At 42.4% G+C, this 16,395-nt stretch overlaps 1 long non-coding RNA gene across 5 annotated transcripts in view; it reads right to left on the reverse strand.

Moving 5' to 3' along the window:
* LOC131502763 (uncharacterized) overlaps positions 1–15,268 on the reverse strand; it is a 30,149-nt gene extending 14,881 nt beyond the window's left edge. The window contains exon 1 of one of the 5 annotated variants that reach the window (XR_009257173.1): positions 849–15,268. This is a non-coding gene — a long non-coding RNA (uncharacterized LOC131502763). The remainder of the gene's footprint in view (positions 1–848) is intronic. The other 4 variants (XR_009257174.1, XR_009257172.1, XR_009257170.1 and 1 more) reach the window with 4 other exon arrangements.
* Positions 15,269–16,395: the final 1,127 nt, after the last annotated feature.

Below are 16,395 nucleotides of genomic sequence, written 5' to 3' on the forward strand. Positions count from 1 at the left end.
TATCAAGACATCTGCTGAGAAAAGGGGAAGGGGAAAGGGTATATTTAACTTCATAAAGTGGGCAATGCCATGGTTTTCTTATAAAACTTACATTTCTCCATTGCCTTCTTGCAAAGTAGGTTCTACAAATATCTCTAAAAAGGCATCACTACTTTCATGTTTTGGGGCAGAGATAGAATAAAAAGGTACAAAATGCCAACGTATCAGATTTATACCCCCAATCCCTGAACCTTGAAAAGTTCAAGCTTATAATGAGATTTGACAATCAACAATTCCCCAGCCTTGGCATATAGCCAAACACAACAAGCTAGGCCTTGTCTCTTTATTCACTTTTCAAAACAAAATGACACTAAAATAAACCAACTGGACTACACATATGGCTGCAATATTAATCATATCCTGGACCAAAGAGAAAAAGTAAACCCACCTCCCTCTTTAAGTTGATCCAACTAACTTCAAAGCCTAGTGGGCTCCCTTTTTAAAACTCTATAACTTACAATTCACACCACACAGCACTTGATTATCATTCCCTAAAGGTATTTCAAGTGTGCTTATATTAGCTTCCCAGCAATACAACCATCGCAGAAATGAGATTATATAGGACTACATCATTTCTACCCCTCACTTCAGTGTAAACTAGCATAGAGTGGGGTATACAATAGTTCTGTTGGTTAACGCATATGGTGATATATATATATATATATATATATATATATATATATATATATATAATTGCAGATGAGACAGGAACAAGGAAGGAGACCCTCTGACTTTTCTACGACTAGCATTTAAGAGAAAGAAAATAGAACATGGAAAAGATTACTTAATAGCTACAAAGTAGTACTTACAGTATTCTAAAGAGCCAGAGACTCTTCTTACAGCTGTCCAAGGAGCTAGTAGTGCATACTGCACCCTGAGCTGGGCCGATCTTTTGACATCCTTGTCAGAGGAATAGTATCCTTTTTCAGTGATTACAAAGAACTGCTGTTGTGACGACTAGTTATTTGCTTCAGGAGTTCCATATTAAACACTTATCTGCCACACCCTGCACACTAGAGACTAGGATATTATTCTTTTTACCAAGCAGCTGTTGAAATTCATGTCCAGAAGAATGATTAGATCTTGGCTTATTTTTCAATATAAAACAGGGAAACTGGACCCATCATTTTTAATCCCTCACTTCAGTGTAGTGCTTCAGGCTAGTTTAAATTAGCAGATTTAAATAGTGTGCATTTTATTTATGTAATAGATTAATCAAGTAAGATGAATTACGGTTTTCAAAAGTGCCTCAGCGTATGTTCTCTCATTTCATTCTTTTACAGCAATCTTCTTGAAATAAGTAAGGGGTGGTAGATGCTTCAGATGAAGAAATTTAAGGATTAGAATGTTTAGGTAGTTTTTCTAAAAGTGAACAATGGTAAAGCCCAAATAAATAATGGGTTTTAAAATGGTGGTAGAGCCCAAAGATATTGCTCTTAAGAGTTCCACTCTAGAAGTCTTTTGGGAATACCAAAATAGCTAGAGTCACAGTGGTCTATCCACAGACCCAGCACCCTTAGTAAAATGAGAGACACTGGTCATCAGGTACATGGTATAAATGGGTTTTTGGACCTCAAAATTCAATGACCAGGTTTACAATTCCACCTTGCAAACAGTATTTTTTTTTTAATTGTACGCTGGCAACAGGCACAGTACAATAGCAATATACAAGAGGAGAAGCGAAATTCTTGGCCAGGCAATCTGCTCTGGAAGGAAGAATACACAGACAATGCTAATCTTTCTTCCTGGGGAGACAATTTTCAACTGATACTTATACTGGAAATCTAAAATAAAAGGTGGCAATCCAGCTTTCTAGGCCTGACTTGCCTTGAGCATTTTGCTCAGTAAAACAGTAACAGAAATGGTCAGGGATGGTTCCTATCCCAGAATGTAACAACTGGAATTGGGATTATTAACAAATGCAGACAAAGGAGTGAAGGTCCATCCATCTAATTCAGGCCTGCTTGGGGTAGTCAACACTGCACAAACACATCAAAATGGTAGGAAAATCTTGGGCTGATGACCTGAAAAAAATGGGACAATCAGTACTGTGTTAATAACACAGAAGAGACTTTGGGTACTCAGCATTACTCAGAAGCAATGCAAAGAAGTGGAGGGGTCCATGTCTGATGGGAGGGACCAAGGATAGTGCAACTGAGGCATTACAGCAATACAAAGTGAGTAATGCAATGACATCTGGGATTGTTAATGTTTTAAATCCAAGAGAAAGGGCCTTGCCCAGTCAACATTCCCCAGCAATAATGCAAAAGGGGCAGGGTGGCATTGGGAGGGAAAAAGGAACACAATCTTATTTAGTGGCCCAATACATGAAAACCTGAAATTGTGAGAATGGTGCTTATGCACCTTGGATGGGTCCAAGGGTGAGCAAGGGGTGGGAAGAGGGAAGGAAGGGGAAGATCATGACTACTTGGAATTTTATACAAAGAAGCAATACAAAAGAAGAGGGAGTATGGGGTACTATTTGATGGACAAGTTCACAGCATACTGCCATGTTTATACTTTATTATGCCAGGGGAAATTGGGGCTGGGAGTGTTTGCCTAACAAGGCCAGGGAGGAAAAACCCATTGCTAATTGCCATTGTGCCCACTAATAGTTTAATAACTCTAAACTAAGAGTTTTGTGTGGTCAGCAACCCCTGCATTAATGCAAAGGGGGCTTAAGGGAATGTTATCCTAAATCTAACAGAAGGGAACATAGACAATTGCACATTGACAGTCCAAGAAAGGGGCCTTAGTACCCCTGATGTATACAAAGCGGGTACAGAGGTCCCATCATTGCTAGTGGTGCACATTAATTGTCCAAGAGCTGAGGTCATGATAGCACTCCTCAACAGCAATCCAAAGATAGTGGTAAATGCATAGGGCATCCTTTCGCACTGCACAAATCCACAGACACATACAAGTCTGTACAATTATAATCTCAAGAGAAGAGCTCATTTATGGTTAACACACCCCTGATACAAAGGGGGTTTGAGGGAATGCAACCCTAGTCCAACAGAAAAGATGGACAATTGCAATTATGCACATTAGAGTCTAAAAGAAAGGGCATTAGGTAAGTAACATCTCCTTACTGCAAAGCAAAGAGGGGTTCTAGTATAAGACACACTTAGCAAACTGCATTTATACACATGAACTTTTCAAGTGAAAGAGTCTTAAGTAGTGGACACTACCTGCTGAACCTGGTAAGGAAGTAGGCAGGATCCTTAGCGCACAAAATAGGAAAAAATGCAATTGCACATATTACCACTCCAAAAGAGGGCCTTGGTTGATCAGTACACACTGCTGTACTGCAAAGGGAAGCTGAGGGTGTATAACTATTTCAATTATGAATATTAATGGTTTACTAGAAGGAACTTGGGGAGAAAACAGTATCCCCTGCAGCAGTGCAAAGCAGGTACGAGAGTTTTGAAAGTGATAGGGTTGTGGAAACTACAATTCTGTACATTAACCATCCAAATGTAAATGTCACAGCAGTGGGCACCACCTACTGGAAGGCATAGAAGTAGGGGTGGAGGATGTCCTCATCTAGTGCACAAGAACCCAGACTAATGCAATTATGCACATTAACAGGATAAGTTAGGGATCAGCAACCCTGGCATACAGCAAATGACATACAACAGAGTAGGATGAACTAAGTTGCAATTATGTACATTAATGTCCAACAGATATGGTATGATCAACTAAAACCATGTATCTTGTACAGATACAAGGATCTTAAAATAATAGGCACTCCTTGCTAAAGATAAAGGGAGTGGGGAGAGGGGTGTCCTTATTTGGTGTACATAAAAATGTACAAATGCAATTATGCATAATCACAAGGCATGAAAAAAAGGCCTTAGTGATCAGTACCCCTTCTGGGGTCTCAGAAGGTAGTATCTTATTCAAACAGGATGAGCCTGTGCAATTATGCACATTAATGTCCATGGTGCATGGCTGTGGTCAATTATAATTGTCTTCCTTGACTGCTCAAGTGTAACAGTCTTGTACAGGGCACGGTCTTGTACAGTGGGCACTCCCTGCTTGAAGATACAGGGAGTGGAGAGAGGTTTTCTTCTCTAGCACATAAGAACCCAGATAAATATAACATGCATCTTAACAGGCCATGAAACAGAACCTTATGGGTCAGAATTCCCTGCAGTACTTCAAAGGGAGTGTAAAGGGGAAGAATCCTAATGTAATTGTCATTGTGCACATTAACAGTTTGAGAAAGGGGCCTTAAATGGACAGTACCCCATGCGGTAAAGCTTAGAGGCTGTGAAAAGACTCAGGGACCCAAGTTAACTCAAAGGACAGTGGACAACCAATACTACACACATCCAGAGTCCCAAAAGAAAGGCTTTAAGGTGGTCAGTCACTTCTGCTTCAGTAATTGCAGGAGTCTTGAACTAAAAGGTACAGTTGTGGACAACTGAGTATGCACAAGACAACAAAGGCTGTGCACATTAACTGCATTAGTGTGTAAAATCTTAAGTAGTAGGCACCTCTTGCTGGAATATAAATAGTATGGGGAGAGTCCTTATCTAGGTGTAAGAGTGAATTTAAGTATGCACATTAACAGTCCAAGAGAGTGACTCTTGGCTAGTCAGAAGCCCCCACAGTAATGTAAATTGGGCAAGGAAATGAGATCCCATTCTAACATACGGGACCATTGGTTACTGTAATTATGCACATTTAAACTATAAAGGAGAAGCAGTTATAGTTGGTCAGCACGCCTGACACAGAGAAGGTGTGATGGGGATGGGATCCCCAATTTGGGGATGTGCAATCTGGCACATTAACTGTCCAAAAGAAGGACCTTAGGTGGTTAGTACCCCCTGCTATAATACTAAGAAATAAAGATATTAGCTTATCAAGAGGGTATATGCACATTTAGAGTCCTAAGAGAAGTACTTTGAGATACTAACATCCCCTGATGCAATACAAAAAGGATGGGAAATTAGTTAAAAGTGAAGGACCATAAACATTGGAATTTTGCTACAAATAATCCCCCCCAAAAAATAACTAAAGTAATTAATACAGAGAGTACAGGGGACTTAAATGAATGACAGTGTGGTCAATTACCATGGTTCACTTTATTGTAGTACAAAGGTCTTGAATAAAGGGCATTCACTGCTGAATACAAAGGAAGTTAGTGAAATCTTACCTACTGCAGAGAAAGATGAACAAATGCAATTATGCACATTAACAATGCAAAAAAAAGGGGGTCTTGGTATTCAGCACCCCTTACTATAATGCTACCAGGGGGTCAGAGAATGAGATACACCTGAACAGTCTCAAGTACCTTCTGTGGTAATGCAAAGGGAGTTGCGGGGCAAAGGGCAAGGGATGAAATCATAGACTAAAAAAGGGACCACTGTTGTAACTGAGCATAAAAACTGTCCCAAGCACCCTCTCTGATAATGTACAAGGAGTTGGAAGGCATGAGATCTGAGACTAAGAAAAGGGACCAAATCTGCATTTGAGCACATTCATAGTACCAAGTACCCTCAGCAGTAACCCAAAGTTTAAAGGGCATGGATCTCAGACTAGGAGGAAGGACCACACCTGCAATAGCGCCCTTTAATGGTCCCAAAAAACCTTCCCAAGTATTGCAAAGGGAGTAGAAGAGAATGGGATCCTAGACCAACAGAAGGGACCACAGCTGCAGTTAGCACCTTAACAGTCCCAGATGCCTTTCTAGGTAATGTAAAGGGGCTGGGAAGTCATGGGATCCTAAACTACAAAAGTGACACAGCTGCAATGAAGCACTTTAACAGTTCCAAGTACCCTCTGCTATAATGCAAAGACAGTAGGAGGGCATGGAAAAGTATATGAACAGAAGGAACCACAGCTAAAATTAAGTACTTTATAAGTTCCAAATACACTCCCAGATAATGTAAAAAGGAGATGGTGGGCATGGGATCCTACAAAACAGAAGGTACCACAGCTGCAATAGAGCATCTGACAGGCCCAAGTACGCCCTGCTGTAATGCAAATAGAGATGGAGGTGTGGGATCCTAATCAGAAGGGAACACAGGCTGCAATTAAGCACCTTTCAGTACCAAATCTGATCCCAGGTAATATAAAGGGAAGAGGTGGTCATGACCAGGAAAATGGACCACACCTGTATGTAATGCACATTTACAGTCCCAAGCACTATCTGCTATAATGCAACGGGAGTTGGAGGACGTCGGATCCTAGACTAACAAAGGGGACCCACAGCTGCAAATAAGTACTTTAACAGTCCCCCAAATCCTCCCAGATAATGTAAAGGGAGTAGAAGGGGATGGGATCCTAAATCAACAAAAGTGACTACACCAGGAATTAAGTACTTTAACAGCCCCAAGTATCCACTGCTATAATGCAAAAGGGTAGGAGGGCATGGGAAACTAGACACACAAAAGGGACCACAGCTCCAATAGAGCATTTAAACAGTCCCAAATACCTTCTCAAGTAATGCAAAGTTAGTTGGAGAACATGGGATCCTAGACTAATAGAAGGGACCAGGGCTGCAATTAAGCCATTAAAAGTCCCAAATATCCTCTGCTATAATGGAAAGGGAGTTAGAGGGCATGGAATGCTAGACTAACAGAAGGGACCACAGCTGCACATGAGCATATTAATTGTCCCAAATCTGTTACTAGGTAATGGAAAACGAGTTGGAAGGGACTGGAAACTAGATTAACAGAAGGGACAACAACTGTAATTAATAAGCATGTTAACATTCCCAAATCTGTTCCCGGTAATGTAAAGGGGGAAGGGCAAGAGATCCTAGACTAACAGAGGGGACCCCACCTGCAGTTAAGCACTTTAACAATCCCAAGTACCATCTGTTGTAATGCAAAGAGAATAGGAGGGCATGGGAAACTATACTAATTTAATTACGTGGTCTCTTTTAACAGTCCCAAAAATCCTCTCAGGTAAACAGAGTAGGAGGGGATGGGACCGCGGAATTACAGAAGGGACCACAGCAACAATTAAGCACTTTAACAATCCCAAGGACCCTCTGTTATAATGCAAAGATAATAGGAGGGCATGGGAAACTACTAACAGAAGAGACAACAGCTGCAGTTAAGCAACTTAGAGTCCCAGATACACTCCCAGGTAACACAAAGGCAGTTGGAGGGCTTGGGATACTAGACTAACAGAAGGGACCACAGCTACAGTTAAATCCACTAACAGCCCCAATGACCTCTGCTGTAATGCACAGGGAGTTGGACAACATTGGGATCCTATAACAGAAGGGACCAGAGATGCAATTAAGCATTTTTTAGTCCCAAATACCATCTGATAATACAAAGGTAATACAAAGGATCCTAAACTACTGGGACCACAGCTAAAATTAAACATGTTAAGAGTCCCAAGTAGCCTCCGCTGTATGCAGAAGGAGTTGGAGGACATGGGACCCCAGACTAACCAAAGGGACCACAAGTGCAAATGAGCACATTACTAGTCCCAAATCCACTCCCAGGTAATGCAGTGAGTAGCAAGGGATAGGACCCTAGACTAAGAAAAGGGACCACAGCTGCAACTAAGCACTTTAACAGTCCCAAAGAGAATACAAAGGGCGTTGAGAGATATGAGATCCTAAACTAACAGACAGGACCATGACTGCAATTAAGCACCTTAAAGGTCTGAAGTACCCTCTGCTGTAATGCAAAGGAAGTAGGAGTACATGGGAAACTAGATTAACAGAAGGGACTATAGCTGCATTAAGCTCATTAACAGTCCCAAATCCTCCATCTGCTCTAATGCAGAGGAAGTGAGAAGGCACAGGATAACTAGATTAATAGAAGGGATTGTAACTGCAATTAAGCACATTAACAGTCCCAAATGCCCTGCCATTAATGTAAAGGGAGTAGAAGGGGGATGGGATCCTAGACTAACAGGGGGCACCACAGCTACATTAAGCACCTTAAAGGTGCCAAGTACCCTCTGTTCTAATGCATAGGGAGTTGGGTGGAATGCTACATTAACATAAGGGACAGAGCTGCATTTAAGCAAATTAACAGTCCCATGTACATTGTGTGCTAATGCAAAGCAAATAGAAGGGGATGGGATCCTAGACAAATTAAAGGGACTCTGGTGGCAATGAAGCACATTAACAATCCCAAGTATCCTCTGCAGTAATGCAAAGTCAGTAGGAGGGGATAGGATCCTACATCCTACACTAAAGGCACCATAGCTGCCTTTAAGGACCTTAAAGATACCAACTATCCTCTGCTGTAATGCATAGGGAATTGGAGAGGATGGAATACCACACTAATATAAGGGACAGGAGCTGCATTGAAGCATATTTACAGTCCCTTGTACCCTCTGTGGTAATGCAAAGCAAGTAGGAGGGAATGGGATCTTAGATTAACAGAAGGGATTGTAGTACCGATTACCTACATTAAGAGTCCCAAGTATCCTTTGCAGTAGTGCAAAGGAAGTAGGAGAGAATGGGAACATAAACTAATAAAAGGGGCCATAGCTGCATTTTAGCACCTTTAAGGTCCCAAATGCCCTGTTATAATGCATAGGAAGTTGGAGAGGATGAAATCCCTATGCTAACATATGGGCTGTAGCTGCATTCAAGCACACTAACAGTACCATGTACCCTCCATGATAATGCAATGGAGTAGGTGGAGATGGAATCCTAGTCTAACAGAAGGGACTATAACTACAATTAAGCACATTAACAATCCCTTGTACACTCTGTGATAATGTAAACTCTGTAGGAGGGGATGGGATCCTAGACAAACAGAAGGGACTATAGCAGTAATTGGGCACATTTACAGTCCCAAGTGTACTCTGTAGTAATACAAAGTAGGAAGGGATGGGAACATAAACTAACATAAGGGGGCATAGCTGCATTTAAGCATCTTAAAGATCTCAAGTACTCTCTGCTGTAATGCAAAGGGAGTTAGGTGGGGATGGGATCCCAGACTAACAGAAGGCACTGTAAGTATACTTAAGCACCTTGAAGGTCCCATCTGCTATTAAGCATAGGGAGTTGGAGAGGATAGAATCCTACATTAACATAAGGGATCACAGCTGCATTTAAGCACATTAACAGTCCCAAGTCCCCTCTGCAATTATGCAAATGCATTAGGTGGGGATGGAATCCTAGGTAAAAGAAGAGCTGCCTTTAAGCATAAACAGTCCCCTTGTACTTTTTGTGGTATTGCAAACCCTGTAGGAGGGGACAGGATCCTAGACAAACAGAAGGGATTATAGCAGCACTTATGCACATTATCAGTACCTTGTACCTTCTGTAAGTAGGTAGAGGATAGGATCCTAGACTAACAGAAGACACCATAGCTGCATTTAAGCACTTAATTGTCCCTTGTGCCTCCTGTAGAAATGCAAACGTTTAGGAGGGGCTAGGATTATAGACAAACAGATGGGACTGTAGTGGCAATTAGGCACATTAACAGTCCCAAGTATCCTCTGCAATAATGCAAAGTGTAAGTAGGAGGGGCTGGGAACGCAAACTAACAGAGGGGTTGTAACTGCATTTAAGCATCTTAAAGATTTCCAGTACCTTCTGCAGTAATTGAAAGGGAGTTAGGTAGCAATGGGATCCCAGACTAACAGAAAGCACCATAGCTTAAAAGCACCTTAAAAGTCTCAAGTACCTTCTGTTGTAATGCACAGGGAGTTGGAGAGGATGAAATCCTACACTAACTTAAGGGACCATGGCTTCATTTAAGCACATTAACAGTCCCACGTACCCTCCATGATAATGCAAAGGGAGCAGGTAGGGATAGGATCCTCATCTAACAAAAGGGACCACAGCTGCATTAGAGCACATTAACAGTCCCAAGTAGCCTCTGCAATAATGCAGAGTTAGGTGGGGATCGGGTCCTAGATTAACAGGAAAAATCTTAGTTGCATTTAAGCACATTAACAATCCCTTATACCCTCTGTGGTAATGCAAACAGTGTGGAATGGGACAGGATCCTAGATTAACAGAAGGGATTGTAGCAGCAATTAGGCACACTAACATCCCAAGTATCCTCTGCAGTAATGCAAAGCAAGTAGGAGAGGACAGGAACATAAACTAACAGAAGGGGCCATAGCCACATTTAAGCACCTTGAAGGTAGAAACTACTCTCTGCTGTAGTGCATAGAGGGTTTGGCAAGGATGGAATCCTACATTAACATAAGGGTCTGTGGATGCATTTAAGCACATTAACAGTCCCGTGTATTCTCCATTAAAATGTAAAAGGAGTTTGTGAGGGTGGGTTCCCAGTCTAACAGAAGGGACCAATGCTACAGTAAGTTCATTAGTGTCTCAAGTACCCTCTGCAATAATGCAAAGGGAATTAGGTGGGGATGGGAACCTGAGTTAACAGAACAAACGGTAGCTGCATTTAAGCACCTTAACAGTCCCTTGTATCCTCTGTGGTAATGTAATCCATGCAGAAGAGGGTGAGAATCTAGACAAACAGAAGAGACTATAGTGGCAGTTAGGCACATTAACAGTACCAGGTAGCCTCAACAGTAATGCAAAGGAAGCAGGAGGAGATGGGAACATAAACTAACAGAAGGGGCCATACTTGCTCTTAAGCACCTTAAAGGTCTCAAGTATTCTCTGCTATAACACAAAAGAAGTAGGAGTGCATGGGATTAACAGAAGAGACTATAGCTGCAATTAAACTGATTAACAGTCCCAAATACCATCTGCTCTAATGCAAAGGAAATGGGAAAGCATAGGATCTTAGACTAACAGAAGGGATTGTAAGTGCAATTATGCACAGTAACAGTCCCAAATGCCCTGCCATGTAATGTAAAGGGAGTAGAAGGGGGATGGGATCCTAGACTAACTGGGGGGACCACAGCTATGTATAAGCATCTTAAAGGTGCCAAGTACCCTCTGCTCTAATGCATACAGAGTTGGAAAGGATGGAATCCTACATTAACATAAGGGACAGAACTACCTTTAAGCACATTAACAGTCCCATATACACTGTGTGCTAATGCAAAGTGAATAGAAGGGTATGGAATCCTAGAGTACTGAAAGGGACCACAGCTAAAATTAAACATGTTAAGAGTCCCAAGTAGCCTCCGCTGTATGCAGAAGGAGTTGGAGGACATGGGACCCCAGACTAACCAAAGGGACCACAAGTGCAAATGAGCACATTACTAGTCCCAAATCCACTCCCAGGTAATGCAGTGAGTAGCAAGGGATAGGACCCTAGACTAAGAAAAGGGACCACAGCTGCAACTAAGCACTTTAACAGTCCCAAAGAGAATACAAAGGGCGTTGAGAGATATGAGATCCTAAACTAACAGACAGGACCATGACTGCAATTAAGCACCTTAAAGGTCTGAAGTACCCTCTGCTGTAATGCAAAGGAAGTAGGAGTACATGGGAAACTAGATTAACAGAAGGGACTATAGCTGCATTAAGCTCATTAACAGTCCCAAATCCTCCATCTGCTCTAATGCAGAGGAAGTGAGAAGGCACAGGATAACTAGATTAATAGAAGGGATTGTAACTGCAATTAAGCACATTAACAGTCCCAAATGCCCTGCCATTAATGTAAAGGGAGTAGAAGGGGGATGGGATCCTAGACTAACAGGGGGCACCACAGCTACATTAAGCACCTTAAAGGTGCCAAGTACTACCCTCTGTTCTAATGCATAGGGAGTTGGGTGGAATGCTACATTAACATAAGGGACAGAGCTGCATTTAAGCAAATTAACAGTCCCATGTACATTGTGTGCTAATGCAAAGCAACTAGAAGGGATGAGACCCTAGACTAATAGAAGAGATTGTAGCTGTAATGAAGCACATTAACAGTCCCAAGTAGCTGCTGCAGTAATGCAAAGGAAATAGGAGGGGATGGGAACATAAAACTAACAGAAGAGGCTATAGCTGCATTTAAGCATCTTAAAGGGTCCAAGTACCTGTGCTGTAATGCATAGGGAGTTGGAGACAATGGAATCCTACAGTAATATAAGGAACCACACAGCTTCCTTAGAGCACATTAATAGTCCAAAGTACCCTTTGCAATAATGCAAAAGGAAGTTAGGTGGGGACAGGATCCCAGGTTAACAGGAGAAACCATAGCTGCCTCTAAGCACATTAATGGTCCCTTGTACCTTCTATGATAATACAAACTGTGGGAGGGGATGGGACAAAGAAAAAGAAAAGGGAAAGTGGTAATTGGGCACATTTAGAGTCCCAAGTATCCTCTGCAGTAATGCAAAGTAGGAGGGGATGGGAACATAAACAGAAGGGGTCATTCATAGCTACTTGTAAGCACCTTAAAGGTCTCAAGTACCCTTTGCTATAATGCAAAGCAGGAATAAGTGGGAAACTAGATTAACAGAAGGAACTATAGCTGCAATTAAGCTCATTAACAGTCCCATTGTAACCTTCATGATAATGCAAAGAGAGTAGGTGAGGACAGGATCTAACAGAAGGGACTGTAACTACAATTACACACATTAACAGTCCCAAGTACCCTCTGCAGTAATGCAAAAGAATTTAGATTGGGATGGGAACCTAGGTTAATAGAAGAGACCATAGCTGCCACTTAGGCACATTAACAGTCCCTTGTACTCTGTGTAATGCAAACTCAGTAAGAGGGAGGAGATTGGGATCCTAGACAAACAGAGAGGACTCTGGCAGCAATTAAGCACATTGTAGTCCCAAATATCCTCTGCAGAAATGCAAAGGAAGTAGGAGGGGGTGGGATCTTAGACTAACAGAAGGCACCATAGCTGCCTTTGAGGGCCTTAAAGATCCCAACTACCCTCTGCTGTAATGCATAGGGAGTTAAAGAGGATAGAATCATACACTAACATAAGGGACAGAGCTGCATGTGAACACATTAACAGTCCCATGTACAATCTGTGCTAATGCAAAATGAGTAGGAGGGTATAGGATCCTAGACTAATGGAAGGAATTATCGCTGCAGTTAAGCACATTTCCAAGTATTCTCCAAGTATTCTCTGCAGTAATGCAAAGGAAGTAGGAGGGGGTGGGATCCCAGACTAACAGAAGGGACCATAACTGCCTTAAGCAACTTAAAGGACCCACGTACCCTCTGCAATAATGCAAAGGGAGTTAGGTAGAAATGGGATTTTAGGTTAACAGTAGGAGACATTGGGGATTGCAATTTTGCACATGAACAATTTTAGGAGAAGAGCCTTAGATAATTAGCACTTTTTAGATATAGAGATGGTGCAGGGTTCCTGATACAAAAGGCTCAGTCTAGCCAATTAATATTGTACACATAAAATGTCCTAGTGTATTGTTCTTGAGTAGTAAGGGTCCCCTGCTAGAATACAAAGGGAGTGGGTGTGGCTAGTTCACAGAACATGTGCCAATGCAATTATGAAAATTATCAATTCAAGAGAAGTGTCTTTGAGTGATCAGCCCACATTATAGTATGCAAATGGAATACAGTGGCTCTTTCAAATGTATAGGACTCTGCACAACTCCAACTGTGCAAATTAACTGTCCAACAACTGAGTTCCTGAATAATCTGCACTCCTTAGCAATATCCCAAAGTGGTTAGGACGGGGTGGGATTCCATTTTTTATTGCGCAGCACCATGGACATATGCAATTATGCACATCAACTGTTTAAGTGACCTTGGGTAATCAGAACCCCTCATAAGCAATGGCATAAAGATAAAGTTATATCCTAGACTAACTGTTGGGACAGTGGGCAATGAGGATTTTACATATTAATGCAGGGTAGTAAGTAGTCTGCACTACCTAGGAGTAAAGAGAAGAGCATGGGTGGGTCTTACCTTTTAGGCAGGATCTTGAATATTAATGATTGTATTCATTAATACCCCAAAGTAAAGGACTTTGAAGATGAGCCCATCTGCTATAGTACAAAGGAGTTGCAAAGGACTTGTGTAATGAACAGGGGTGTGGACAATTGGGATTATACTCATCAATCATTCAAGGAACATGGTCCCAGGTAGTCAGCACTGCCTAGTGGCAATGCAAAGGGGATGAAGGGTCATTGATTACTGGGCAAGACAACGTACAATTACAGTTTGGTACTTTAATTGTCAAAGAACAGCAGGCCATCCCAGAAGCAGGACAGAAATGGTAGGGTGCCTTTGTTTAATGGACAAGGCTAATACAATTTGGGACTGAGCATGTTAACTATTGAACAAAAGATTCGTGTTTTCTGCACCCAGTCCTGAATTCAGCAAAAGGACTAGGATCTAATCCAATGGGCAGGACAATTAAAATTTCACTCAGGGTAGAGTTCAGGTGACCAGCACAATATTATGAGCACTGCCCAGAAAACTGGGACTGTGACTACTGCAGCAATGACAAAAGAATGGTTTCTCCTTCCTTAAGGGCAGGTAATAGAGATGATGAGTAACTAAAATTATGAACAATAGTTATCTGATATGAAACTCAATTAACTAACATTTCTAACATTGACACAAAGGTGAATAGATTGATTGTTCTAACGTGGGACAGTGGACAAATGGGATTGTGTACATTAATTGAAAATGATAACTCAGGTAGTCAATTCGGAAAGTCAGCAATGCTAGAGGCACACAGGGTTATTCCAGTCTTAGGGATGAGCAATGGACAACTTTTAGCACCAAATCAATGCAGATTGGAGTGACTTTAGGGAGAAGCAAGGTTAGGGTAATGGCTGGGGCTGGGGCTGGGGCTGGGGCTGGGGCTGGGGCTGGGGCTGGGGCTGGAGCTGGGGTTGGGGCTGGGACTCGGGCTGGGGCTAGGGATAGGGCTGGCGATAGGGCTGGGCAGCTGGAGCTAGGGCTGGGGCAGGGCTGGAGACAGGGCAGGGGCAGGGCTGGACACAGGGCAGGGGAAGGGCTGGTGCTAGATTGGGGGCGTGGTTGCTGGGAGCAGGGCTGGGGAGGAAATGGGAACTATGGAGGCAAGGCACCACAGAAAATTGAAATTATGGGCATTGACACTCAAATATAACATTTCACTAGAGGAAACAAATCCACAGTAAGTCTAGTTTCCTGCATGATAGGTTTTACTCAATTCGTGCAGCATTCAGGATGGGAACAAAGCGAGGCCTGGACTGGAGTGGACCTTCAAATATTCCTTATTACATTTGGTCATAAATTTAAAATTTTAATTAACTACTTCTGTACTATAAGACTCTTACAAAATCCAAAAAGATGTAGTTTATTAAGTCAATTTCAGAGTAGAAAAGTAGTAAAAATTTTTTAAATAGCAATTTGAATTTGAATATCTAAAGCCAAGAAAAGCTTAAGGAATTAGTAAAAATTGAAAATTTTAACTTATTTTAAGGAACTCAAAAATAAAAACTCATTAAATGTAATTGAATTCTACAAATAAGCAAAGCTCCTAAATACATTTCCGAAATAGTAACTTAAAGCCTAAAACTAATGCTAGCAGACCACATAATCAAACTACATAGGACTGTCATCCAAGAAAAAAATAAAAATCAAAATCCGACCCCAGCAGTAGCCACGGGTAGGTGTTCCTCTTGAGGAAGGCAGGGATTCCTCTTCTGCCACCTGCTGGCCAAAGATCATCTGTGATCCATTCTGGTTCTCGCCAGGACTCACCACCATGTTCACACCCTGCAGGCTTGGAGCACTGCCCCTGGCCAAATTGCAGAAGAGCAACGGCGGGGGGGGGGGGGGGGGGGAGGGGAGGGGGAGGGGGAGGGGAGGGGGGAGGGGGGAGAGTAAACTAGCCTTGGGCCATGGCACCAATGCAGAAAAATGGAGGTAAGGTTCAGCCAACAGAGCCAAATATCCAACACTGCAGGAGGCAATGCTGGAGGGGAGGGAGCAAGTGAGAGGGGAGGGAAGTGTAAAAAGGAAGTGTCCTTGGAAAGACCTTGAGTACCACCCACTGGGAGAAGACGTACAAACATGGCTCCTCTGCTTCCTCCTGACTGGATGAATAAAGACCGCGATGAAGTGCTATGCTAACTCACACAATCTAACTCCATCCTCCAGTAATTGGCTGTGCCCAATCCTTCCACCCTTTCTGATTGGGTGGGTCATGCGGCAATCCAACATTGTCCATCCCACCTTTCTCTCACTTTTCGCGGCAAACACGACAAAGCCCGCCATCTTTAACAATGCGGCAGGCCCATCTGGTGCAAAGCCCGCCAAGAATGTACCGGTAAAAATCCCCGCCAAGACGTCCACGTGACAAATTGCCATGACATCCAAATGACAAGGTCTGCCATATTGTCCCTGCGGCAAAACCTGTTAGGAAATGCACACGGCAAAGACAAAAGCCCGCCATGTTTTACACTGCGGCAAGTACTCCAGCCGCCATCTTTTACTATGTAACAGAATATTTGCACCGCCATGCTGTGCACTAGAACAAAGACACCACCATGATGTGGCCTTCCCGCCACAT

The sequence above is a fragment of the Neofelis nebulosa genome, chromosome X, assembly GCF_028018385.1.
Source record: "Neofelis nebulosa isolate mNeoNeb1 chromosome X, mNeoNeb1.pri, whole genome shotgun sequence".
NCBI classification, from domain to species: domain Eukaryota; kingdom Metazoa; phylum Chordata; class Mammalia; order Carnivora; family Felidae; genus Neofelis; species Neofelis nebulosa.